This window comes from Oryctolagus cuniculus, chromosome 2 (genome assembly GCF_964237555.1).
Source record: "Oryctolagus cuniculus chromosome 2, mOryCun1.1, whole genome shotgun sequence".
NCBI classification, from domain to species: Eukaryota; Metazoa; Chordata; class Mammalia; order Lagomorpha; family Leporidae; genus Oryctolagus; species Oryctolagus cuniculus.
The window spans coordinates 77,619,485-77,643,804 of NC_091433.1; the positions used below are offsets into that span (position 1 = coordinate 77,619,485).

General features: G+C 42.0%; 1 protein-coding gene across 7 annotated transcripts in view; it reads left to right on the forward strand.

Annotated features, from left to right (window-relative positions):
• DLC1 (DLC1 Rho GTPase activating protein) overlaps positions 1–24,320 on the forward strand; it is a 515,079-nt gene that overhangs the window by 423,523 nt on the left and 67,236 nt on the right. The window lies entirely within an intron of this gene.

The window sequence follows — 24,320 nt, forward strand, 5'->3', positions numbered from 1 at the left end:
CCAATTTCTTATCTTTAACACACATCAGTCATCACTTATTTGTCCAAAAGCTGGCTAAAAGTCTGAACTTTTGCCACATGAAAGCATAATTTTTCATGCAAAATAAGGTACTTGCACAGTGGTTAAGGAGCATTTTCTGAGAAGGATGGATTTATGTTCTGAGCCTTGTATTTACAGATTTGTCAGAATCTGCTGCCTCCTCTGATTCAGTAAATTCTGACATTCATAAACAATTCAAAGCCTACTGACATGATTGTGTCAGTAAAATGCATAATCTGTGTGTAATATAGATGTCAATTTCAGCAGGAGTTCTTTATCTGAATTATGCATTGACGTGGGGCAAGGTTTGTGCATTTCTTAAGCGGAGCAACACAGACTCAACCAGTACAACACCACAACTCTCTTCATCTGTCTCAATTTTGAGGAATCTATGGTGCCTAATTTGTTTATGTGATTCATATGTTGGTGAAATTTATTGTGAATTTTATTTTTTAAATGCGATGCAAAGAATGCAAAGGTAATGTAAAGATCCCCTGGAAGATTTTTTTTTAAGATTTATTTATTTATTTATTTATTTATTTTAAAGGCAGAGTAACAGAGAGACAGAGGCAGAGAGAGAAAGAAAGGTCTTCCATCCACTGGTTCACTGTTCAGATGGCCGCAACAGCCAGAGCTAAACCAATCCGAAGCTAGGATCCAGGAGCTTCTTCTGGGTCTCCCACACTAGTGCAAGATGGCCCAAGGATTTGGGCCATCTTCTACTGCTTCCCCAGGCCATAGCAGAGAGCTGGATCAGAAGTGGAGCAGCCGGGACTCAAACCAGTGCCCACATGGGATGCCAGCACTTCAGATTGGGGCTTTAACCCACTGTGCCACAGCACCAGCCCCTGAACTTTAATCTTTAACAATATCTGGCTTAAGAGGGTTATGAACTTAGAGTACTAAAATCAATCTAGCATCTGTTTTATACCTGATATGTATGCATAAGCCTTTGTGCTCTATGATACAATAAATAAATAAATAAACAAACAAACAAACCTACAATGCTTTCCTTAATGAACCCAAAGTATAGGAAAACCAACATGTTTGTGGTAGTTTTCTTTTTGAAAGATTTATTATTTATTTATTTATTTATTTAAAAGACAGAGTAATGGGAGAGAGAAAGAGAGAGATCTTTCATCTGTTTAATTCACTCCCCAAATGACTGCCATAGCCAAGAGCCAGGTCTGGGCCAAGCCAAAGCCGGAAGCCAGGAACTCCATTCTGGTCTCCCACATGGATGTCAGAAACCCAAGTACTTGGACCATCTTCCACTGCTTTCCCAGGAGCATTAACGGGAAGCTGAATCAGAAGACGAGCAGCCAGGACTTAAACTGGCACTCTGATATGGGTTGCCAGCCTCATAAGCAGCAGCTTAACTGGCTGCACCACAATGCCTGTCTCCAGCGTTCCTGTTTTAAAGAGAATCGAATAGACTAAGCATGCCAAGCCTGCATGCTAAGTTATCACCTTTTTGTTAACTTTCTATTAAAGAATAATAAGCATACATGTTTATTATACATAAAGGCACATGTATAAGTGTGCAGCCTGATAAACTTCAAAAACTGAACATAGCTTTTTAACTAGGACCTGTATCAAGAAACAAAACATGACGAACTCTGCAGAAGACTTCCTCAAGCCCCCACCCTTGCCTCCCAGTCACCGCCACTCCTGACCCCCAGGGTTCCTGATTTCCAGCACTGGAGGCCCACTCTACTTTCACATAAATGCAGTCATACAGTGCACACTATTTTGTGTCTCACTTGTTCACTCAGCATTATGCTCGAGAGATTCATTGACATTGTGCATAGTTGTTACAGCCCTTCTCCTACCCCTGTTGACCATGCTCTGGCATTGATACACTATAATGTATTTATCTATTCTATTGTTATGCATTTGTATAATTTCCATTCTGGAGCTATTATGGGAAATATAGGCATTTCTGTTTAGTGTATTTTTATTTGGTATATATTTGGTATAGCTGCTTTTATCACAGTTGATAGATACTACCAAGTAGTTTACCAAACTATACTAATTTACACAACTACCAGCAATTTATAATTGTTTCATTTGCTCCACATGTGATGTTTATCATTTTCCATGTGTTTCACTTTAGCCATTGTGGCAGATGTGTAGTTTTTAGGAGAACCTATTTTTAATGCACTCTGGATATGAAAACATGGTTGGATATATGGATTGGGAAAAACCTCTCTTAGTGGCTCCTTTTGATAAACAGAAGTTAATATAGAACACATACAATTTTCTTTCTTTCTTTCTTTCTTTCTTTCTTTCTTTCTTTCTTTCTTTCTTTCTTTCTTTCTTTCTTTCTTTTTTTGACAGGCAGAGTGGATAGTGAGAGAGAGAGACAGAGAGAAAGGTCTTCCTTTGCCATTGGTTCACCCTCCAATGGCCACCGCGGCCAGCGCGCTGCGGCCGGCGCACTGCGCTGATACGAAGGCAGGAGCCAGGTGCTTCTCCTGGTCTCCCATGGGGTGCAGGGCCCAAGCACTTGGGCCATCCTCCACTGCACTCCCTGGCCACAGCAGAGAGCTGGCCTGGAAGAGGGGCAACCGGGACAGAATCCGGTGCCCCAACCGTGACTAGAACCCGGTGTGCCGGTGCCGCTAGGCGGAGAATTAGCCTATTGAGCCGCGGCACCGGCCATAATTTTCTTTTAATGTTGGTTCTTTCTTTGAGTTGTCTTCTGGGTTTTCCATGAAGTTTCTTCCATATTCTCAGATCAAGAGGAAGTGCTACTTTTTTCTGTAAAATCCATATCGCTTACCTTTCATGCCTAAATCTGCAGTCCACTGAGTTTTTTTTTAATCTCTGATGTGAGGTTAGGATCAAGAATTTTTTTTCATGTATGGATGCCCAGTTGATCCTGAACCATTTTATTGAAACGGGCAATTATTTTAATTATTTTAAGATGTATTAGATCTATTGAAATAAGTAAAAGCCAAATATATCCTACCATCTTAAATATTTTGTATCATTTGAAATATTAAGTATCAACTTTTCTTTTGTAATAAACTCAAATTTCCAGCAAATAGTAGGGAGGAAATGAGAACAGGAATATGCTTTTTCACTACTATAAATCTATTCTACAGATATTAAATTGGAGCAGTTCCACTGTGATTCTGCATTTTCCATTCTGTCCAGGAATAGCATTAGTTTTTAAATGATTTCCAGAACAAGAGACAAACTTTTTTTCTGGATATACTAATGATTTGAATAGTATCTGCAATATAAAATAACAAAATGAATAGGAATATTGGCAATTTTTGCCCTAACCTACTACAATTTCATTTGCAACCCTTGCTAATAGTGTGTATTACCTCCTTCAAATTCCACTTGAAAGAGGAATTGCTTTGTAATGTGTATATCAGTAAGCTTCTGCAGCTCAAGTGTATTACCACATCTCTTACACAGGAATTTGAGGAAGTAAGGTTGGAGACTGCTGCACTTAGGAAATTCTATAAACAATACACTCAGTTTTTCAAGAGGTGCTATATTTAATAACTTAAATATGGTTTTTAGTTCTGTATAGTTTCTGTAATTGTAAAAGCAACGAGAAACTTCATTTCTCAAAATAAGTGAATGATATGTAGAAAACTTTTGACGTATCATCTAAAACCCAGCTTTTCCTATAAAATAAACACTTTTATAAAACAATAGGACAGAAGAAAAACTTGTGAGTATTAGGTCCCAATGTAATCAAAAGATTTTGGTCCTGAGACAAAATTTATCCTCAAATCCCTTAGTCAGTACACTCAATGGCTGATACCTGAACACTTACTACATAGTATGATGAGAAATTACCATTATTTATTTTGGTGTGATTGTGGCTAAGTTTATCCAAAACTTAAATTTAGAGATACATTCTGAAATATCATTTGATGAAATCAGTGAGCCGCTCAAGGTGGTTATGCCAATTACTTGATCACTGTTGGACACACAGAAATTTATTAGAGTGCTTTTCTCTGCTTTTCTGTGTGTTTGAAATGTTTCACACTAAAAGTTTCAAAAACTTTTGTTTCAGATACTAACATGCTAAGACAGTAACTCTTCCTCATTTTTTGTGTTTTTTCTTGTACTATCTGTTTATGCTTTCCTGGTGCTTTTCCATGTGTCTTTTTTTAAGATTTATTTTATTTATTTGAAAGACAGAGTTACAGAAAGAGGTAGAGACAGAGAGAGAGGTCTTCCACCCTCTGGTTCACTCCCCAATGGCCACAACGGCTGGAACTGCGCTGATCTGATGCCAGGAGCCAGGAGCTTCTTCTGGGTCTCCCACGTAGGTGCAGGGGCCAAGCACTTGGGCCATCTTCCACTGCTTTCCCAGGCCATAACAGAGAGCTGGATCAGAAGAGAAGCAGCAGGGACTAGAACTGGTGCCCATATGGGATGGTGGCACTTCAGGCCAGGGCACCACAGCACCGGCCCCTCCATGTGTTTTAAATACTTACTGTCTTCTTACAACTGCCTGGACTTTTCACTTGGATATTTGTTCTTTTATCTAATAAGAAATTCATAAATGCATATGCATGTATTACATATAAAATCACACTCATTGTATATACATGCACACACATGCAACAAAGGCACATTGACATAACCGAAATGTTAATGACTATAATGGTTCATGCAGGGGTTCACTGAGAGTGTTTTGCATAAATCCCTTTGGCAGATAGATTAGTAAGTAAAAATGCACCTGCTACAAGCAATCTTAATCTTGATATACTTATACTTGACATACTTCTACTCCCCCTCCTATGCCAACCCCATTGCCCAGAATTGGTTCACCTCTTTGGAGATACCCATCGTTCAAATCAGAAGTAATGATTCAGAGAAGTCCAACTTCCCTTATTCCGGGTAGATTCTGTTCAGTTTGAAGATGGAGTTTAATTCTCCATTGCCAGGTAATAACAGATTGACAGGCTTCTGGAATTAGGATATGGTCATTGGTGGATGGCTCAAGTAATTGGGCTTCTGCCACCCACGTAGGAGACTTGGAGGAAGTTCCCAGCTCCTGAATTCAGCCTGGCCCATTTCTGTCTGTTTCAGGCACCAGAGCGTAAAGCAACAGGTGGGAACACTCACTCTCTCTCAGCCCCTCCCACATCTATTCTGTCTGCCTCTTAAATAAATAAGTAAATAATGAGGGAAGTGAGTGTGAGCAAATGGTTAAAACTTGAAAATGAGCACTTAAGTGTCTATCTGCAGTGTGTAGAGACAGTGGACTTTATTTATGATTTGATATTTGGTAGAAAAACAGGGACCAGCCAAATTAATTTTAAAAAGTTATAAAAAAATACATTCTGATTCTCAGATCATTCCAAATATGTGTTCTCATATGTATTTTAAATTCAGTACACTCCATAGTTTTATGCTTAATAAAATCGTTGAAAAATGAGAAGGAACGAAGAAAGGAAGAGAAAGGCTTTAGTTTCTGCGGAAGCACCAACATGAAGTAATGAGATGGGCCTGGGAGGGCTTCATTCCCTCCGACATGAGCTCTGGGGAGAGCTGGGCAGCGTTGGGAGGGGACTCTCCTCCACCAGGGTGCAAGGCGTCAAACCACTGACAGCAAGTTTTAGAAACAGGGCTCCCGTGTTTGTTCCCTCCAAGACATTCAACACAATTCCGGAAAGCACCTTTCACAAACATGTTGATTTTTAAAATACGTATGTTCACTCAAAGTTCAAGACTTTCAAGACAGTCATAGCCACTGTGCTGTAAAGAAAGGTGGTATCCTTTATCATCAGACACCTCGAGAAAACCTTGTACACAGCCTAGGGACTGTCTTGGTACCTAGTGAGAATCTGAACTATGAGAAGCAGCAACATCAATTGGAAAGTTCTTTGCAGAAACAGCAGTGAAGATGGGGACAGGATGAGGGTAACCTGACCTGGGGTGTGTTAGAATGAGTCCTGTAGTCCCTGGAAGATTCTGAGAGTTGATTTCTGTGTTCCTTTTGAGGGAGGGATTTAGGGAGCTCCTGTCAGATCAGTTAAGCTACTGAGGAATAGGTCTTCTGTTTTCTGGTATTTGGAAGAGAAAACAACCGTGCTAATCTATATCAAAAGTTTGCCCAGAATGGTAAGTATTCTTACCTAACTGAAGTCTGAAGAGTTCAGATCCTTATTCTGCCACTGTGTGAGCTTGTGAAGTCTGTAAGATGAACTGAGTCTAGACTGTATCATTCGTAGAAGGGAATTAAAATTGTTGCTAACATATACTGTTGGGTTGGGTTTCTCTGTTCCAACCTGTGAACTACATTTGAAAATGTATGTGGCCTCACTTCATCCTACTATAACAAGAACACTTATTGAAATCCTGTAGGAAATGATTAAATATGAGGAATTCAGTGATTTACACAGTGTAGCTCAAACCCCAGCACATGTTTCTGGAACAGTGCTAAATAACTGTTGGCTTCCTTTCTTTGGCTTCTCTTATTCAAAGGTTTTCCTAGCACTGACTTTGATATTGAGGATGAAGCTGGCCACACCCTGCTGGGGTCTCTGTTAGCAAGGTTGAAAGCTTGTTACTGAAATATTTGCATAAACACCCTTACAAGGCTGGAACGTAACTCTTAAATAATTACCACTTTAACTCCCCAGACTCTATAAATTAGTTATAAAAATAGCTACCCCCAAGTGATGCCTATAAAAAATGTATTATTCTCAAAAGAATGGCGCCATATAGATGAAGCATAATTATTTTTCTTTGGCGGTTGCTGTTATTATGATCAACTCTTTATGGGGAGGATGGCTTGTAGACTTCTTAGGCTTAGTTCTGAACCTGTAAACAAATCCTGAGCTCTGCTCTGCCAAGGACTTCTGCCTGCTCGTTCCCAACTACTGGCATCCTTGTACCTGCTACAATGGGATTGCTTTGCAGTTCCTCTTAGTCTTAGACTCCTCCACTCTTCCCTCCTCAGCAGGTCCTCACTAGGGCATCACCTATGACCTCTCCCAAGGGATTTGAGCCACACACACACACACACACACACACACACGCCTTTTCAGCTGTGCCCTCTGTAGAGCCTTGGTTGGATGTTGTGTGTTAGAGAGAAATCTGCACTCTCTTGTGTGTGAAATTATTTTTTGTTGTTTGTTTTTAAAGCATTGTTTTTAAGATTTATTTTATTTACTTGAAAGAGTTACAGGGAGAAGTAGAGACACACAGAGAGAGGTCTTCCACCTGCTCGTTCAATCCCCAAATGTCCACAACAGCCTGAGCTGAGCCGATCCAAAGCCAGGAGCCAGGAGCTTCTTCCAGGTCTCCCACGTGGGTACAGAGGCCCAAGGACTTGGGCCATCCTCTGCTACTTTACCAGACACATTAGCAGGGAGCTGTATCAGAAGTAGAACACCTGGTGCTTGTACCTGTTCCCATATGGGATGCCGGCGCTGCATGTCGGGGGCCTTAACCCACTGCGCCATAGCGCCGACCCTTAAAGTTATTTTAAAAGGAAGTGGAGCACTTACAGAAATTCAGTGAACTTTTTTGGTCTCTGTTGACTTCATATTTATTAAGAATTCTGCCGCCAGCGCCACGGCTCACTAGGCTAATCCTCTGCCTGCGGCGCCGGCACACTGAGTTCTAGTCCCGGTCGGGGCGCCGGATTCTGTCCCGGTTGCCCCTCTTCCAGTCCAGCTCTCTGCTGTGGCCAGGGAGTGCAGTGGAGGATGGTCCAAGTGCTTGGGCCCTGCACCCCATGGGAGACCAGGAGAAGCACCTGGCTCCTGCCATCAGATCAGTGCTGTGCGCCAGCCGTGGCGGCCATTGGAGGGTGAACCAACGGCAAAAGGAAGACCTTTCTCTCTGTCTCTCTCTCTCTCTCACTGTCCACTCTGCCTGTCAAAAAAAAAAAAAAAGAATTCTGAAAACTCATAACAATTGAGAATAAGAATAAATTTAGGGGGTAGATGTTTTGTGCAGCAGCTAAGACACCACTTGGGACACCTGCATCCCATATCAGAGTGCTGAGTTTGAGTCCCAGATCCACTTCTAATTCTTCCTTCCTGCTAATATTCACCCTGGGAGGCAGCAGATGATGGCTCAAGTACTTGGGTTCCTGCCAACCACATGGGACACCTGACTGAGTTTCAGGCTCTTGACTTTGGCCTGGCCCAGCCCTGGCTGCTACAGGCATTTGGAGAGTGAACCAGAAGATGGAAGATAAATATCTCTCTTTCTTTCTCACTCTCTCTCTCTCTTTCAAATAAATATAGTTTTTTTTTAAAGAAAGAATAAATTTAGCTCAGTTTAGCCTAAATGACAAAAATCGTATCATTCCTGAAAGCTCCTCTTAGTCCTAAATAAAATCCCTGGGTACTTTATTAGAAAGAGACAATAATTTAGTAGCAGGTCTTCATGTCTTTCTTGCTGACATTCCCTAGTTGTAAGTAGTAGGGAGTTGCATTCCTTTGTTCTGCTGCACCATAGAAGGCTTTGCAAATCTTTGCTAAGCTTAGCAACTTATTTTCTCCTTCTGCTTCAGCACTGTCTGGGATGGTGGCCCATAACATGTTCTATTAACTAGTAAACAAAAGTGCAATTAACATAGACAATAAACATGGCATTAATCTTATTTGTTACATCACAGATTTCAGAGTTTTAGGGGCCCTCAACCACAAAGTGGTTTCCTGAGGCTTTTAATCCTTTTGTGCAAAGTATGAAAGATTGGACTCTGAGTCTGGACCCCCATGATTGACACCACCTCTTCCATTTCTCTCACTAGACAAACTAAGTGACTTCATCCTTCTAGCATTCTCTGCCTACAAAATAGTGTTAGCTCACATTTTTTTGTAACATGCCCAAACATTTTTTTAAAATCATCTAAAATCAATAATGCATGCATGCCCACTTACATCTTACTGTCAATTCTCAAGGCTTCCATTAATTTGTAATTATTTTGAAAGAGTAATGAATTTTCTTCCCAGTGACGTGACTGCATTTTAAATAAGGCATTCTATCTTACTTCCCTCATCAATCATACAAGAATTGTTTGGCTGCACAAATAGCAAAGAATATTTATAAAGACATTTATCTTAAAATCTTTTAATCTCTAAAGAATTTTTGTACACATCAATAGGCTTCTCTAGCATTGCATTCCTAATAATTAGTGAAATTGAAGTTGTTATGACAAGCAAATTTGAAATAAACATTGTCATAAATCATAATTTTTGAACTTAAAACCTAAAATATTCCCCTACTAAAACCCTTTGATAAATTGATAAAACACAGTAATAGCAACAAATTGGAAAAACATCCCACTTGAGAGCACCTCTTTCATTTTGTAGACTAAGAAATTGAGATTCCGTAGATTAGCACTTGACCAAAGTCAAAAGCCCCAGGGTGAACTGAAACCTAAGTAGTCTGTCACCTGACCAGTGGTGGTTTTTATTGGATGAAGAGCTGCTCTTTACTGAGTTTCTACTCGGGCAATATTCCAAGATGGTTTATGCATATCAGCTCTAAACTTAAAAATAAAACCATACAACATAGGGATTATTTTCTCATATTATAAAACACTCAAGTTTGAGGGATCAACAAATCGGACCAAATTCTCATAGATAATTCAACAAAAGAGCTAAGAATTTAATTCCTGTATATCCAAACTCAAAAGCCAAAAAAAAGGTGTTCTATTCTGCTGCTTCTTTCTAGTTCCAAGACATTAAAATGTACATCTTTTGAAACTGGTATCTTTCATTGGACATGTTGATTTATCTGTGAGAAACAAAGCTATCAAAATTCAAATATGGCAAGTGTTGAGCAGTTTCCATCCTTTAACTACATAGTAGTAAAGCCCCCAGATTTCCAAGTACCCCTCACCACATTTCCTCCTGACCCATAACATAGTGAAGATGGAGATACATGCCTATGTACTATTTCTGGATGAATAATAAACTTCACAGAAAATTCTAGGTCCCATTTCCTCTACTCATGACCTTTTCTACAATGCAAAGAGGAGTATGTGCTTCCCTTAACATTATGATAATAAATTAGACTCTTCCACCCCACCGTCATAACCACAGGGTCACCACCAGGAAAAACAGAACTCTAATCACCAACTTCATTTCCTGACCACAGTGGGGAATTCTGGGCCGCCTTCGGAAAGCAGAAAAATACAACAAGGAGAAGGTCACTGCTGTGCCTCTCTGACAGAAATAATGCCCACTCATAATTGCTTTAGTGTGAACTCCACTTAGGATTTTAAAAGCAAATGCAAAACAGCCAGTTGTTTATCTCTCCTTATTCCAAGAGGAAGATCAAAAGCAGGCTTATCTGGCCTGGAGATAGTTTATTTCCATCTCAGAACAAAAGACAAAAGATACCAAGTCTTTTCCTTTCCTTTGAGTTCCTGTGCCTGTTCCTTTCCACTCCCTTTCCTGATCGGCAATAATATCCTGACCATCAATCTATGTATTTTAAGCATGAAAATCAATTTCTGGGACATGTCTCATTTATTTTCATAACAAGAACAATGGAAATAGCACTGAGTTGCTCTTCGGGATAAAAGAGGTTTAATGTTTAATATACCCTGTTAGAGTTTTCCCTTCTGACACCTGATGTTATGATGAACTTGGGTACATCTGGAACAAGATCTGGAGACAGATGTCAATCTCCTTATAGAGAAACCACTCTAAAAGCGATGCAACTTTGATCATTCTATCAAAGCCTTAAAGATATATATAAATATAGATCTATACTCTATCTCTATATAGATCTATATCTCTCTATATATGTGCTGTCTTACAAGTGGACTCATGAGAAAGATTGAAAAATAAGAAATGGAAGACAAGCATGCTGTGGCTGCATCCATTCTTGTTTTCACTATGGCCTGGCGAGGGCTGACCTGAGGCTGATCTGAGATCATTCCAGACTCATTCTTGTTTTTCAAAAGCTGAATTTCTCTTGGAACACAGACAATGAAGAGGAAAAAAATGTACATTTGTTATTTTTTTAAAGCACTCTAATTAGACTCGGTCAGTAGTCTAGTACACATTGAGAGGCACAGAAGATCAAACAGCTTGATTAAGTGGTTCAAAAATAGGTTTAGTTTTTTTTTGTTGTTTGAAATCGTGGTTGAACAAAATGACAAATGTGAACTCTGTTTCTTGGTTGGGTTACTTTTGGCTAAAATAACCCAGGCAGGTGCTGCCACGTGCAGGACCATACAGATTAAGTAAACACTGTTCTGTGGGACTCCTCCTAGAATGAAGTCGCTGATCCAGTGGCAGTTGTTCATAGAAATTAATTTTTGTATTCCCTGGTGACTTGTCACACAGCAAGGCTCACATGAAAAGCTGTAGTCTTCTTAGGATCTGTACTCCGATTTCAGGCATCATCAATCAAGCCACAAATAGCAGCTTCGAGACATAGCAGATAACAGACTCAACTTTCCCCACTGAGAAGCCATTCAGCTTTAGTCCATAATCCTCAGGAAAATGAGGGTAAGGACCTCAGCTAAATGCAACGGGAGCCATGGTCCAGGTCACACACATAATATACATAATTCTGTGTAATCAGAGTCGCTTACTAAAGAGCCCCCAAATCCCTAATATAAAGATTAAATTCCCTTGCAATCTTTCAGAGAAAGTCTTGACCAATTAGACTTAAGAGCATAGGAAATGTTGAGACAAAGAAAAGCTTTGGTCAAGTCAACTTCGGTTAGCTTTGGTCCCTTTTACCTCTCAGCTCCTTTGTGACCGTTTTCTGAATTATCTTCTTGTCGAGTGTTTACCCTAGAATGTACACAGATTCCTTCCACTAGAAAAGGCCTTTTGTTCGTTTCCTCCAGTTGTGTAGCTCAACCCAGTCGGAGTCTTTTTGTTGTTCATTCAGAATTCAATCTGTTTCCAGGTTTTGTTTCCTTTGAAAGGAGATGAACTGGACAAAATTTCTCCAACTTCTGTTTTTTTTTTTTGTTTTTTTTTTGTTTTTCATTTTCATCCTGTGGAAGTGGGTTTCTGGCTCAGGAAGGGAGCCTACTTTTCTACCCAGTGTTTTCCCAAGGGTCAGAGGACAGCAAATCCCACTGGCCCCTGGACTCACCTGTCAGGCCCCACCTGAATCCTGCCCTCTGCAGACTTTTTCTCTTGTAGCTGAACTCGGCATAAGATGGGGAGTCTTTGAAGGATTTGACTTAGCAAAGTATCTGATCAGTCGTGTGTTTGAGAACAGTTATTCAGCAGTTGAAATAAACCAGTTAAGCAGTTATATAAGATGACCTAAAAAGCAAAGAAATTAGACACAAAGATACGAGTTAATTATCAATAGTCCTGATGAAACGTAATGATGGCCTGGAGTGTAGGCTTGGCAAGGGCAATGGGAGAAGCACTGCAGAGCAGGAACGTCCTGGGCTTCCTGCCCCATCAGCAGCAGGCGAAGAGAACCAGATGAAGGAGTAAGTGGTCCAAAAAGATGCCAGGGCTCTGAGCCTGTGAGCTTTGGAAGGAAGAAACGTGGTGAGTTAAATTGGGACCGTGTGTTTTAGTCATACATTTGCAGATGTAGAGTTACAACCGTATTCAAACCCTCAAGACCCTAATCTCACTTTAAGGAAATTGGCCCTGACATTGAATTGGGACGTACCACCAGGGGGAGTAGTATCAGTGGACATGGGTTAAACTCTTCCCTGGGTTTGCCTTTGTGTATTCACCTAGCCATTTGAGTGACAGAACCAGAGAGAGGATATCAAAGTGTGCCTAAGGAAATGGACCAAGGGGAGCCATACACCTTACTTCTAGTCAAGGCCACAAGACTGAGTAGAAAGAGAATTGTTGCTGCACCTGTAAGGTCAGCTCATTCCACCAAGATGGAGGAAGGTACATGTGAGGAGGCTAAATAAATCTTACTAGGAGGGTGGCCGGCGCCCTGGATCACTAGGCTAATTCTCCACCTGCGGCACCGGTACCCCGGGTTCTAGTCCCGGTTGGGGCGCCGGTTCTGTCCCGGTTGCTTCTCTTCCAGTCCAGCTCTCTGCTATGGCCCATGAAGGCAGTGGAGGATGGCCCAGGTCCTTGGGCCCTGCATCCACATGGGAGACCAGGAGGAAGCACCTGGCTCTTGGCTTCAGCGTGCCAGCTGTAGCGGCCATTTGGGGGGTGAACCAACGGAAGGAAGACCTTTCTCTCTCTCTCTCTCTCTCTCTCTCTCTCTAACTCTGCCTGTCAAAAAAAAAATCCTAATAGGAGCTTCCATTTTTTTTCCCTTAATTGACAGAGAGACACAGAGAGACAGAGCTCCTATCTGCTAGTTCTCTCCTCTGATGCCCAGAATAGCTGGGGCTGGACCAAGGGTGAAGCTGGGAGCGGGAACTCCATCCAGGTCTCTCATGCTAGTGGCAATGGCCCAGTCACATGAGCCATCACCGCTGCTTCCTAGGATCTGCATTAGCAAGAAGCTGGAGTCAGATGCCAGAGCCAGAAATTGAACGCGAGTACTTCAGTGTGGAATGCAGGCACCTTAACTGCTGGGGTAAATGCCCACTTACTGTGTTGCATACACTCTTTTTTTTTTTTTTTTTGAAGTTTTTTTTATTTATTTATTTGAGAGATAGAGTTACAGACAGTGAGAGGGAGAGACAAAGGTCTTCCTTCCATTGGTTCACTCCCCAAATGGTCGCAATGGTCGAAGCTGTGCCAATCCAAAGCCAGGAGCCAGGTGCTTCTTCCTGGTCTCCCATGCAGGTGCAGGGGTCCAAGGACTTGAGCCATCTTCTACTGCTTTCCCAGGCCACAGCAGAGAGCTGCATTGGAAGAGGGGCAGCCAGGACTAGAACCAGTGCCCATATGGGATGCTGGCGCTGCAGGTGGAGGATTAACCTACTGTGCCACAGCGATGGCCCCTGCATACACTCTTAAGGAAAATGTAGCTGATGTAGCACTTGTTCAGGGTTTTAGGAATCTTGTTCAAATCTTTCTATCGAAAAAAGCCATGGCAAACATGTGCCACATGTACACTTGTACCACTAGCAGCATTGTATTAGAAATACAAGCAGAACATTCAAGTAGAGACCATTAACTGGCTTCTGGAACATCAGGACTGGAGCACCCTGTGGAGAGGTTAGAATGTGTCCAGAAATACTTCCTCTCAGTCCACCTGCCATTTATCTTCAGCCAGCCTTTCAGTTCGTCATTCCCAAGCTACTTCTAATTTCTTGCCTATGTATTCTTTTTCTGAGTTAGGCCACTTATCTTTCATTCATCCACCTTTTTTTTTTAATTTGATACTTAGATTCACATTAAGACACAGCATAAAGCAATGTTGCTCGATCGACCAATTAAGAATACACTCAGTAGGACTGGTGGTGTGGCCTAATGGGCAGAGCTGCCACCTGTGACACCAGCATCCCATATGGGCACAGGTCAAGTCTGTGCTGCTCCACTTCCAATCCAGCTCCCTGCAAATGGCCTGGGAAAAAGCAGCAGAAGATGGCCCAAGTCCTTGGGGCCTTGTCACTCATGTAGGAGACCCGGATGAAGTTCCTGGCTCCTGGCTTCCGGCTGGCCCAGCCCAGCTTATGTGACCATCAAATACACTTGTGAAATTTCAGATTTCTTAGTCTAAGTATGTTCCAAATGTTGTGCGATTCAAATGTCATCAGGCATCCCACATTTATCTGGCAACTCTAGCTAAAGAGAAACCCACTGAAAACCAATCACAGTTCTGTTTGCATACCTACTGCACCTTACCTGCCCTAATGGCCCTCTCCTTTACTGATCTCCAGAGCTGTCACGTGAACATATAATCATACCACAAGATCACACCACAAGCAAAACCTACCAGAACATGAAAAATCCAGACTCACAGTTGTTGCTGATTGGGATTTAATGCCATAGTCATCACAACTTTTTTTCCGCTAACACAGTTCCAGAATATGCCACTGAATTATCCAAGCAAACAACTTCGTCCTGATCAACAAATTGAAGGTGTCTGGGTAGAGCTTTTGTAAAAACTGTGAAGAAGATGTCTGGGTTAAAAACCCAAGTATGACACTAGAAAGAGTTTTCTCCTGATGTAGGAGTAGAAATATCTGCTCTGGGCATGCCTTACGGCCTCTATCAAGATGAAGTTTCCAACGCAAGTCACGTACCATGTCCCACCCTAAGGTCCCATGTGACCACGTTCATTTAGTTAAGATCTGGTTGAAATTATTGCCTCAAGAACCTTCAAAAGGACTGTCACAATGATGATGCTAGGAAGCCAGGGGAAGCAATCAGGCATATTTCCCAACCACTGAGATTGCATGGAAGTGACCATTCCACAGTGGACCATGGTTTTTTTTTGGTTTTTTTTTTGTTTTTTTTTTTTGTTGTTGTTTGTTTTGTTTTTCTTTTTTGACAGGCAGAGTGGACAGTGAGAGAGAGAGACAGAGAGAAAGGTCTTCCTTTGCCGTTGGTTCACCCTGCGGCCAGCGCACCGCGCTGATCCGATGGCGGGAGCCAGGAGCCAGGTGCTTTTCCTGGTCTCCCATGGGGTGCAGGGCCCAAGCACTTGGGCCATCCTCCACTGCACTCCCTGGCCACAGCAGAGAGCTGGCCTGGAAGAGGGGCAACCAGGACAGAATCCGGCGCCCCGACCGGGACTAGAACCCGGTGTGCCGGCACCGCTAGGTGGAGGATTAGCCTAGTGAGCCGCAGCGCCGGCCCATGACCATGGTTCTAATCTTGCTGGCTCTTTCTCCCCAGACTGCCTCCAGAGTAGTCTAAGTGTCTTGTTCTAGAAGCAGTAAACACCTTTTGTCCTTCTACTCTCTGCTGTTGCACATGCCACAGTGCATGACTACCCACGCCCTCACCCCAACCCCACACACACAGGAGCAGAGCCACCCCAAGTGGTGCTGTCACAGCACTTCGCTGATCTGCCTGAATCAGTCCCTCAAATGAGATTGGGAAGATCCAGTGCTCTTCCACCCTAATGTCTGGCAACCCTCATATTAGAAACTTCCCACTCATTTCCAAAGTCTTTCTTGTTCCTAACTACTTTGTGCAAAATCCTGAAGACAGCACTGAACACTAGGTAAATTCTTCTTCTCTCTCTCAACTTTGATCAGCTAATCATGCAATTTACCAATTACCAGTTTAGGGCTACTTGAATGTGGGTTAGAATATGTTAGAAAGATGTGGATTTATATGTTTGTTACGTTCCAATTTTAACTTGCTTTAAATAAGTGGGGAGAAAAACTGTAGCTGACTATGAGCCAGGTAACTAATATTTAGGGTTACCTACTCAGCTGTCTTTCAGCCTTATTGTGTGTACTGGGAACTCATCTACCTGGACAGATTCCTTAAAGTCACACTTAGGGAGACGACATTGTATCCGTGTCATACATGGAGTGCAGACGATGAAAATGATGTTAAAAGAGATCGTCTACCAATTTGATAAGAATCTAAGAATCCCCATACACAATTGTTTAAAACGATAGCCTACCACCATGCCACTAAGTTGCCAAGATAGTCATTGCTTTTATGGTGGTATTTTTCAAGCTCCAAACTGGCTTCAGTTCCTCTGCCAGGGCCCATCCCTTGTTTAGCTTTTCTCAGACTCGTTTGTATGGTGTTTCTACTAAGTAGTGCAGCTGTTCTTTGTTTAAGAATAAAAAAAGATTTATTTATTTGAAACATAGCATAATAGAGAAAGAAGGAGAGACAGGGAGAGAGAAAGAGACAGAGACGGAGACAGAGAGACAAACACATAGAGATCTTCCATCTGTTGGTTCACTCCCTAAATACCCCTCCAAAGCCAAGGCTGGACCAGGCTGAAGTCAGGAATTCTGGGCCCAGCCCTGGCATTTGCAGGTCTTTGAAAAAGCCCCGACAGACGATGCTGCAAGGTCGTCAGTGGCCCCTTCACTGTGCTCACAATGCTCCAGGAGACTTTAGCTCAATTGCTGTTAGTTACTATGCCAGTGCTGTTCATTTTGTTCATCAATCTAGAGTTCATTTCTGCTTAATGCACACATGGGTGTTATCTTTTGGGTAAGGAAGCAGGTTAGATTAGGTCAGATACAGATTGAGCTTCTATAGGTGCCTCTCCCCACCACCCCCAGCTCCCTAAATCCCTCCTGCTCACCACCCCCTCCTACTCGTGGGAGTGATCTAAAAACACTGAAGGCATTAACAGTCTTCACCTGCTGCTTTCTCCTCCCTGGTTAAAGCTCTATCTTGTAACAGAGACTGAGGATGCATTAACCTTTCTGTGGTTTCAAAGTCAAGGCATGCCAGACATTTAACTGATGCCAGGTAGGAGGATAAGGCAAGGAAAGACTCCCAAGGCCCTCCCCCACGCCCATTCCTCTCTTGCCCTCTGCAGGGAGGAGAGACAGAGTTGGGACCCAGTGGCCAAAGCCCTGAAAGCCATGTGCTGCTGATGAGAACCATTTCCAGGTTTTAAATCAAGCCCAGACAGGTACTGGAACACTCTCTGAGTCAAACAGCATTCGGTCCACTCATCAGAGTCATTCTTTATGACTCAAAGGTTTATGGCTTAAAGTTAGTGCTGCAATGTTTCTGATCTCCTGATCTCCCACCGCCTTTTTTTTTTTTTTTTTTTTTTTTTTTGGCTGGGTTTCTACTCCTTCCCACCATCCCTTCTCTTCTGCCTTCCTGCCACTCACACACCAGTTCCAAGGAACCACTGTAAGAACAACCCAGGGACATTGCCACAGCAAACCGAGCAAGCATGACCCAGGGGTGACATCATGGACGTGGATGGGGTCTGTCGCCCAGGACCCAGGCCAGCTTACCCAGGAAAGTCATTAGATGATGGAATACTGGGGTGTGGGGAGGGGAAAGCCCCTGTCTGGGTTTATAATGAAGCTGATACAACTATGAGTTGCACAATAAATAAACAAAAGAAGGGGGTGTTGACGGAATTGGTGCCTCAAGCAAGGGAGAGGGTTCTTAGGCTTCATGTTGGGACACAGAGCAAGAAGTACCAACTAAGTCCCTTCCCCACCCATGGAGAAACCTGAGAGCAAGAACACGCAACTGTCTCCAAGCCTCTGATAAAAGCCAGCGCCCTGGAGTCATTCGAAGTGACCCAAAAGGAGCCTACACCACTGGCTGATCACACAGATGCCCCAAAATGCCCAGCTTCCCGTCCTTTGTTACAGTTTCACTCAGGAGTCTCTGTAGCCAGGCAAGAACTCTGCACCTAAAGCTTTGGGGAGTGGACACATGAGAATTTTCTGCCTCAGTCTCTTACAGTTTCTTGGCTCCTGCCACAGTCCTGGTATTTGATTTAGAGGCATAAGAGGGAAATCAGCCCCACGTGGGTAGATAACAAAACACTCTCCACCTTGGAATCATGGAGTGGAATTTGAATCTGAAGCCAAAAATCCTATCTCTGCCTGCTTCGCTAATTACATAAATTTCCTTGCTAGATTCTGCAGCTGTTTATATGGATACAGCTCCGATTCCCAGAATGCTCCCTCTCCACAAAGGGGTGCGGGGCACCCGAGTCTGATCTGGCAGCCAGGCTGTTTGGTGTGGGTCCTGTTTCTGTGGGGTTGCTAGGGGACCCTGGGTGCATTTCACTCTTTTGCAAAATGAAGCTAACCAGCTGCCCTATCATGCAGAGATGTCAAAGAAAAATAGAGAGCAAGAGAGGAGTGTGTGCATGAGAAAGAGAGAGAGTCTGTGTGTGTGTGTGTGTGTGTGTGTTGGCTGGTTGGTTGGTTGGTTGAATACAATAACTCTAGCAGCAAAGAGTATTGAGAAACTAAGACAGAAGATTGGAAGATCAAGGCCAAAGCAGAAGGAAAGTATTTGTCCCTCCCTTCAAAGTGTTGCAGATTTCACTATGGGAAAGATCCCCAAACTTCCCCAGTGCCCCGAAAAAGCTGTTTCACCTTAGGAAGAGCAACCAAACACTATAGACTGCATTTCTTCTTCTCTTACCCATCCCAGAACCAGCCCACCCATGTCTGACAACAGCTTTCATCTTGGCTTCCACTGAGAATAAAGAAGTTAACACAGAGGTACAGCTGGGTAACCACACATGTTCCCCAAATTTGCAAATTACTTTAGCACAGCTCTTTCTAAATGAAAGCTAGGACCTGGTTAGTCCACGAAGAGCAAACAACATTGTAAAAAGTTTGTTTCTTTTGTTTATTACAGAACTTTGAGTAGAAAGATGAACAAGTCTGGTGAAATGTGGCACCCGTAAATTCGGATTGAACTTAACAAAAGAAACACACAATTAACCCCTCCTGATGATATGGTGTGTTTGGGTGGGGCCCCAGAGACCTACTGTGGTTACAAATAAGAAGGACTTTTTTATATAACACACAGATGAACCAATAAAAATGTGACCTCTTGGCTTGGATAAAAAAAAAATATCTTGGGTTTCTTTCAGTGAAATATTTGAAGGCTTTAAAATTTTAAACAAAGCCCAGCTGGTTTGTGTGCACAAGTTCCAAACCCTGAAATATTCCCATGATATCTAGTTTCAAAGAATTCTACTACTGTAAACTAGTGAGCAAACGAACGGGCAAGAGAAATCCTCTTTCAAAATTGACTTTATTTTTGTTATAAAGCACTACACATGATAAAGCAAAATTGAGAGGAAAAATGTAAATTGGTACAGTGGAAAAAGAAAAGGAATATAATTATGACTCCAAATGTATGAACAATTAGAAAAGCTAAGTTTCCATTCAGTGTGTGAAAAGAATAGCAGAGAACCCCAAGACTTTGCATTTATATGGAATTTAAATGTAGCCACACGGTGAGCATTTAAACTCTGGAGCTCAGGTTAGCAGTGTTGAAGGGTCCCCACTTTCAATGGCAATGTATTTATTATTTCTGTGAGGAGGTTTGACTGCACTTCCCCGTCTTCGTCTTCATAGGTTCAGCTCAGTTAGTCTATGATTTGGAGGCCACTCAACAGCTGTGATCATTACCAGTGCTTTGTTATTTTTCAAATGCTAAGTTACCCACCGTCCCCCTTCTTTCTTTCTTTCCCTCTTTCATTTTTTGTCACTCTGCTTATTGCTAAAGTTCCTTGGAGAGTTAACTATTAGCAGACTCCAGCAAAAAACGTGTTCTTCCTCTTGGGTGAATTTTCCTCTCTTCTCCACACCCCTCCAAGGCTCAATTTCACTTTCCACTCTTGCACTTTCTCTAACCCCGCCTCCTCAAGTTGCATGTATTTTTTTTTCTTTTTACCACCAAAGATTCTTTGAGTTCTTCATGTCTGAGAGTGTGTCAGACTCTGTCGTTTATCCCAAAAAGGGAAAAGAGAGTTGCCTTGGATAACTGGGTTTGATTTGGAAGTTATGGTCTGGAGAAGTAGGTATCCTGCCTCCTCAGACTTGGGTAATTAAGTCTGCAAGGTCAGTGCAGCGACATACATGACAAGTCCCAAAGATCCCTGCCCCTGCCCCCGCCCCGGCCCCCAGTCAGTCTCAAGGTTCTTTGTGAACACCCATCACACAATTGCTTACACTTCCTGTCTAGGAGTCGGATTCGAGTCACTGGAAGTAATCCTGGTGTTTTAGCCTAACCTTCACACCTGAAAAAAAAAAATAAAAGCCCTCACGAAGGCCATGGAAGGCAGCTGTTCTTTCCATCTTGGGTGTATTCTCTCCAGAAGCAACCACTGACTTCAGCAAGATTGCCATTTTCAAAGAGGAATAGCACCCGGTCGCTCCTCGGTAGATCTAGGAATTAACAGGCGTTGGTTGGATCCTACCTAGGGACATTTTGAGCAATCTTTGCACTTTAAATCCCTGACTTTGGGATTGCAAACATCCTCTTCAGCCAGATCAGATACAAGGACATTTGGACTTTTCTTAACCTTTCATTCTGAAACTTATAAATGTGGGAACCCGCCCTTTCCTCCACTTAACCAACAGCTATGATTCAGCCCTGGAAGGAAGCGATGGGAAGTGTGTGAAAACACAGCCCACCAGTGACTCTAGAGTCAAAATTTCCGAGAGAAAATATCTGCTGGCTTTGGCGGGAAGGAAGAGTGAGTTTTCCTCAGGACGTCTTATGCGGCAGAACAATGTGAGGCAAAGTTAGAGCTAGTGTGCAAAATGCATCTGGGACCTCCAACACCCTCTAACCTGGTAACTTGTGACCATTTGGCACAGCGGGAAGAAATGCAGAACAGAACAGCTATGTGCTCATGTCCTCCCTGGGACTGACTTGGATCCTTTGGGATAGCAGACATTACCCTGGGCACAGCTTGGGGTAAGAGTTGGGCAATTGTTTACTAATAAGCATAGTACATTAATGGAAGCTAACTTTCCAATAGAATAGTACTGTACTTTGGAGATTGTTAGTCTTGGATACTGCAGCCACATCTTGGTCAGTTTGCAGGGTTGATGCTCCTGGCTGATTAAGCAAAGCAGTAGGAAAGAAATTGTTACTATTTTCTCAAATTGTAAAAGTCAGAAAAGGAGTAACGCTATATTCAGAATAAATCTAGAAAGTATGTTCCTTTTTAAAGACATCCAGGAGCATGCATTTAGTCTGTTAACACACTGGTTAAGATGCCTGCATGACAGTGGAGTGCCTGGGTTCAGTACTGTCTCTGGCTCCTGACTCCAGCTTCCTGCCAACACACACCCTGAGAGGAATGATGATGGCCCAAGTGACTGGGTTCTTTCCACCCACATGGGAGACTTGTATCTTGATTCCAGCTCTCTCTCTTTCTCTCCCCCCATCTCAAATTAAAAATTAAATATGCATAGAAACTCCTAACTGAACATGAAAAATGAAATAGAAATAGAACTGATCTCCAGTCCACTTCAAAAATGCTTCACTTTCATAAACTAAAATTACTCAGAAGGTTTCTCATTTCATTTTATGGGCTCTTGGCTTATAGTGAATATATTCAGTTAAAGTTATTATCAAACTGCAACTCTGAGTTCTTTTATTCCTCTTGTGAACTACTGTATTTGGTCTTTATTGCATTTTTACTAATATTTGATATTTGCCAGGAGACTGCCACTCTGATGGTAATTTTAAATTATCAGGGTTTTTTTTTTTTTTTGAAGACATATGTTTATTTGAAAGGTACAATTACAGAGGTAAAAGGAGGGACAGAGGGATCTTCCATCCACTGGTTGACTCCCCAAATGGCAGCAATGGCCAGGTCTAGAGTATGCCAAAGTCAGAAGTCAGGAACTTCATCCAGGTCTCCCACATGGGCGCAGGGACCCAAGAACCTGGGCCATCTGCCACTACTTTCTCAGGCACATTAGTAGGGAGCTGAATCAGGAGTAGAATAACTGGAACACAAACTGGCACCCATGTGGGATGCTGGTGTCACAGGCAGTGGCTTAACCCACTACGCCACAACACTGACCCCATAAATTAACAAGATGTTTAACAAAGTCATGTTGAGAGGGGCCAGCACTGTGGTATACGGGTAAAGCCACCTCCTGCAGCTCAAGCATCCCATATGGGAGGTGGTTCAAATCCCAACTGCTCCACTTCTGATCCAGCTCTCTGCTATGGCCTGGGAAAGCAGTGGAAGATGGCCCAAGTCCTTAGGCCCCTGCACCCGCATGGGAGACCAGGAAGAAGTTTCTGGCTCCTGGCTTCGGATCAGTGCAGCTCCAGCCATTGAGGCCAGCTGGGGAGTGAACGAGCAGATGGAAGACTTCTTTCTCCCTCTCTTCCTCTCCTTATCTTTCTGTGTAACTCTGACTTTTAAATAAATAAATCTTTTAAAAAATAAAAGTCATATTGAGAACCCTCAAATTGCAGATAGGTATGACTTTTAAATATATGGGGAATTGTAAAACAAATATTAAAATACCTAAGTTTTATTTACCTGAAAGCATTTTTCTCATTATTTCATTAATGAATTCCCTGAGGCATTGAGAATTATCTATTTTGATTAACATGCTTTTTCCATACAATAAAAACCAATTTATACTAGCTTTGTAGCCAAAAATTTAGAATTGGGACAATCATTATAATTATAGCATTTAAGTTTCTGGGGCTAAAAATATTAATGTCCAACCATAAAGTCTATTTTGTGTAGGGGGGTGGGAGGAGGACGTTTATCATGTGCTCACTGTATAAAAAATAAACAGGCATCAGGATATTCCCTGAATCTGGGCTACAGCAGTAAATAAACAGGATTTATGATAAATTAGGATATTGTCATATAACAGAATTATATGCAAATATTAAAAAGCTGAATAGATCTATATAGACTAGAATAGAAACATGCACCTTTTTATTGTAAAAGAAGACAGTGGTACAACAGTTTGTATAGAAATTAGTGAAGAAAAGGAATGTGTATTTATATGCAAATCTGCATTCAAAAAGATCACATATAGAATAAATAAAGTACTAATGTCATAGAAAATTATTTGAGTCATCATACTATTTCCATAGGCAGCACAGCTTCATTTTTAAATTTAGAATTAAATTAAATCAAATTGATAGAATTGACTTAAATATAGAATGTAATTGAACTCTATTTTATTCTATTTTTTAACACTTGAATGTGGGTCACATTTATAAGTTTTTTAGATTTGCAAAAGAAGAAAAGTATTGATTGACAGAATAGGGTTCTCCTGTCTACAGATCAAAATACCAATAGTGCTTATTTCTAAGTAGAAGACTATTTTTTCTATTTTTTTCTTTCTGTATTTTCAGTCTCTACCACATATGTGTGACTATGCAATAGAGAGTGAATTTTTAAATGTTTAAAACAAAGAACAGAGTATTCACAGGAGAGGGAGAATGAGCTGGGAAGGAACCATGCCTTCAAGTGTGTAGTGGTCTAGGTAGTTCCCAAGCCTTGTTAAGTCATAAGCTTAGAGTGAGTTCCTGGAACCAACTAATTCCCCAAAGCAAAAATTGCAGCGACTGCTCAGGTAACTGCTAGAGAAGTCCCAGGTGGTTGCTTATGTCTACTTCCAAGCGTGAGGAGAAGCTGGCATTTGTAAAGCGCATGAGCAGTCGTGCGCTTCAGAACTGGTATGTGACTGGCAAGAGCGCACTTGTTTCTAATAACTGCCTCAGTATTCCATGGAAAGTAAAACTGTTGTTCCGTCTACTGCGGATGGTCTGTAGCTGCACTAAGCTTTCCTTAATGAAAAGCGTATTTGAGATACCACTGGCAGTTGTCAAATATATTGAGTTATTTCTTTCACTTATTTATTTATAAACTCAGAATTTTACAGATGAGTGCGAAAGAAGTATGTGTGTGTCACCGAAAGCACAGAAACTGGTCACCCGCTGTCAGTGATGACGGCCTGGTGTCTCCAGTGCCCCTGCAGAGTGCATCTGAGGGGC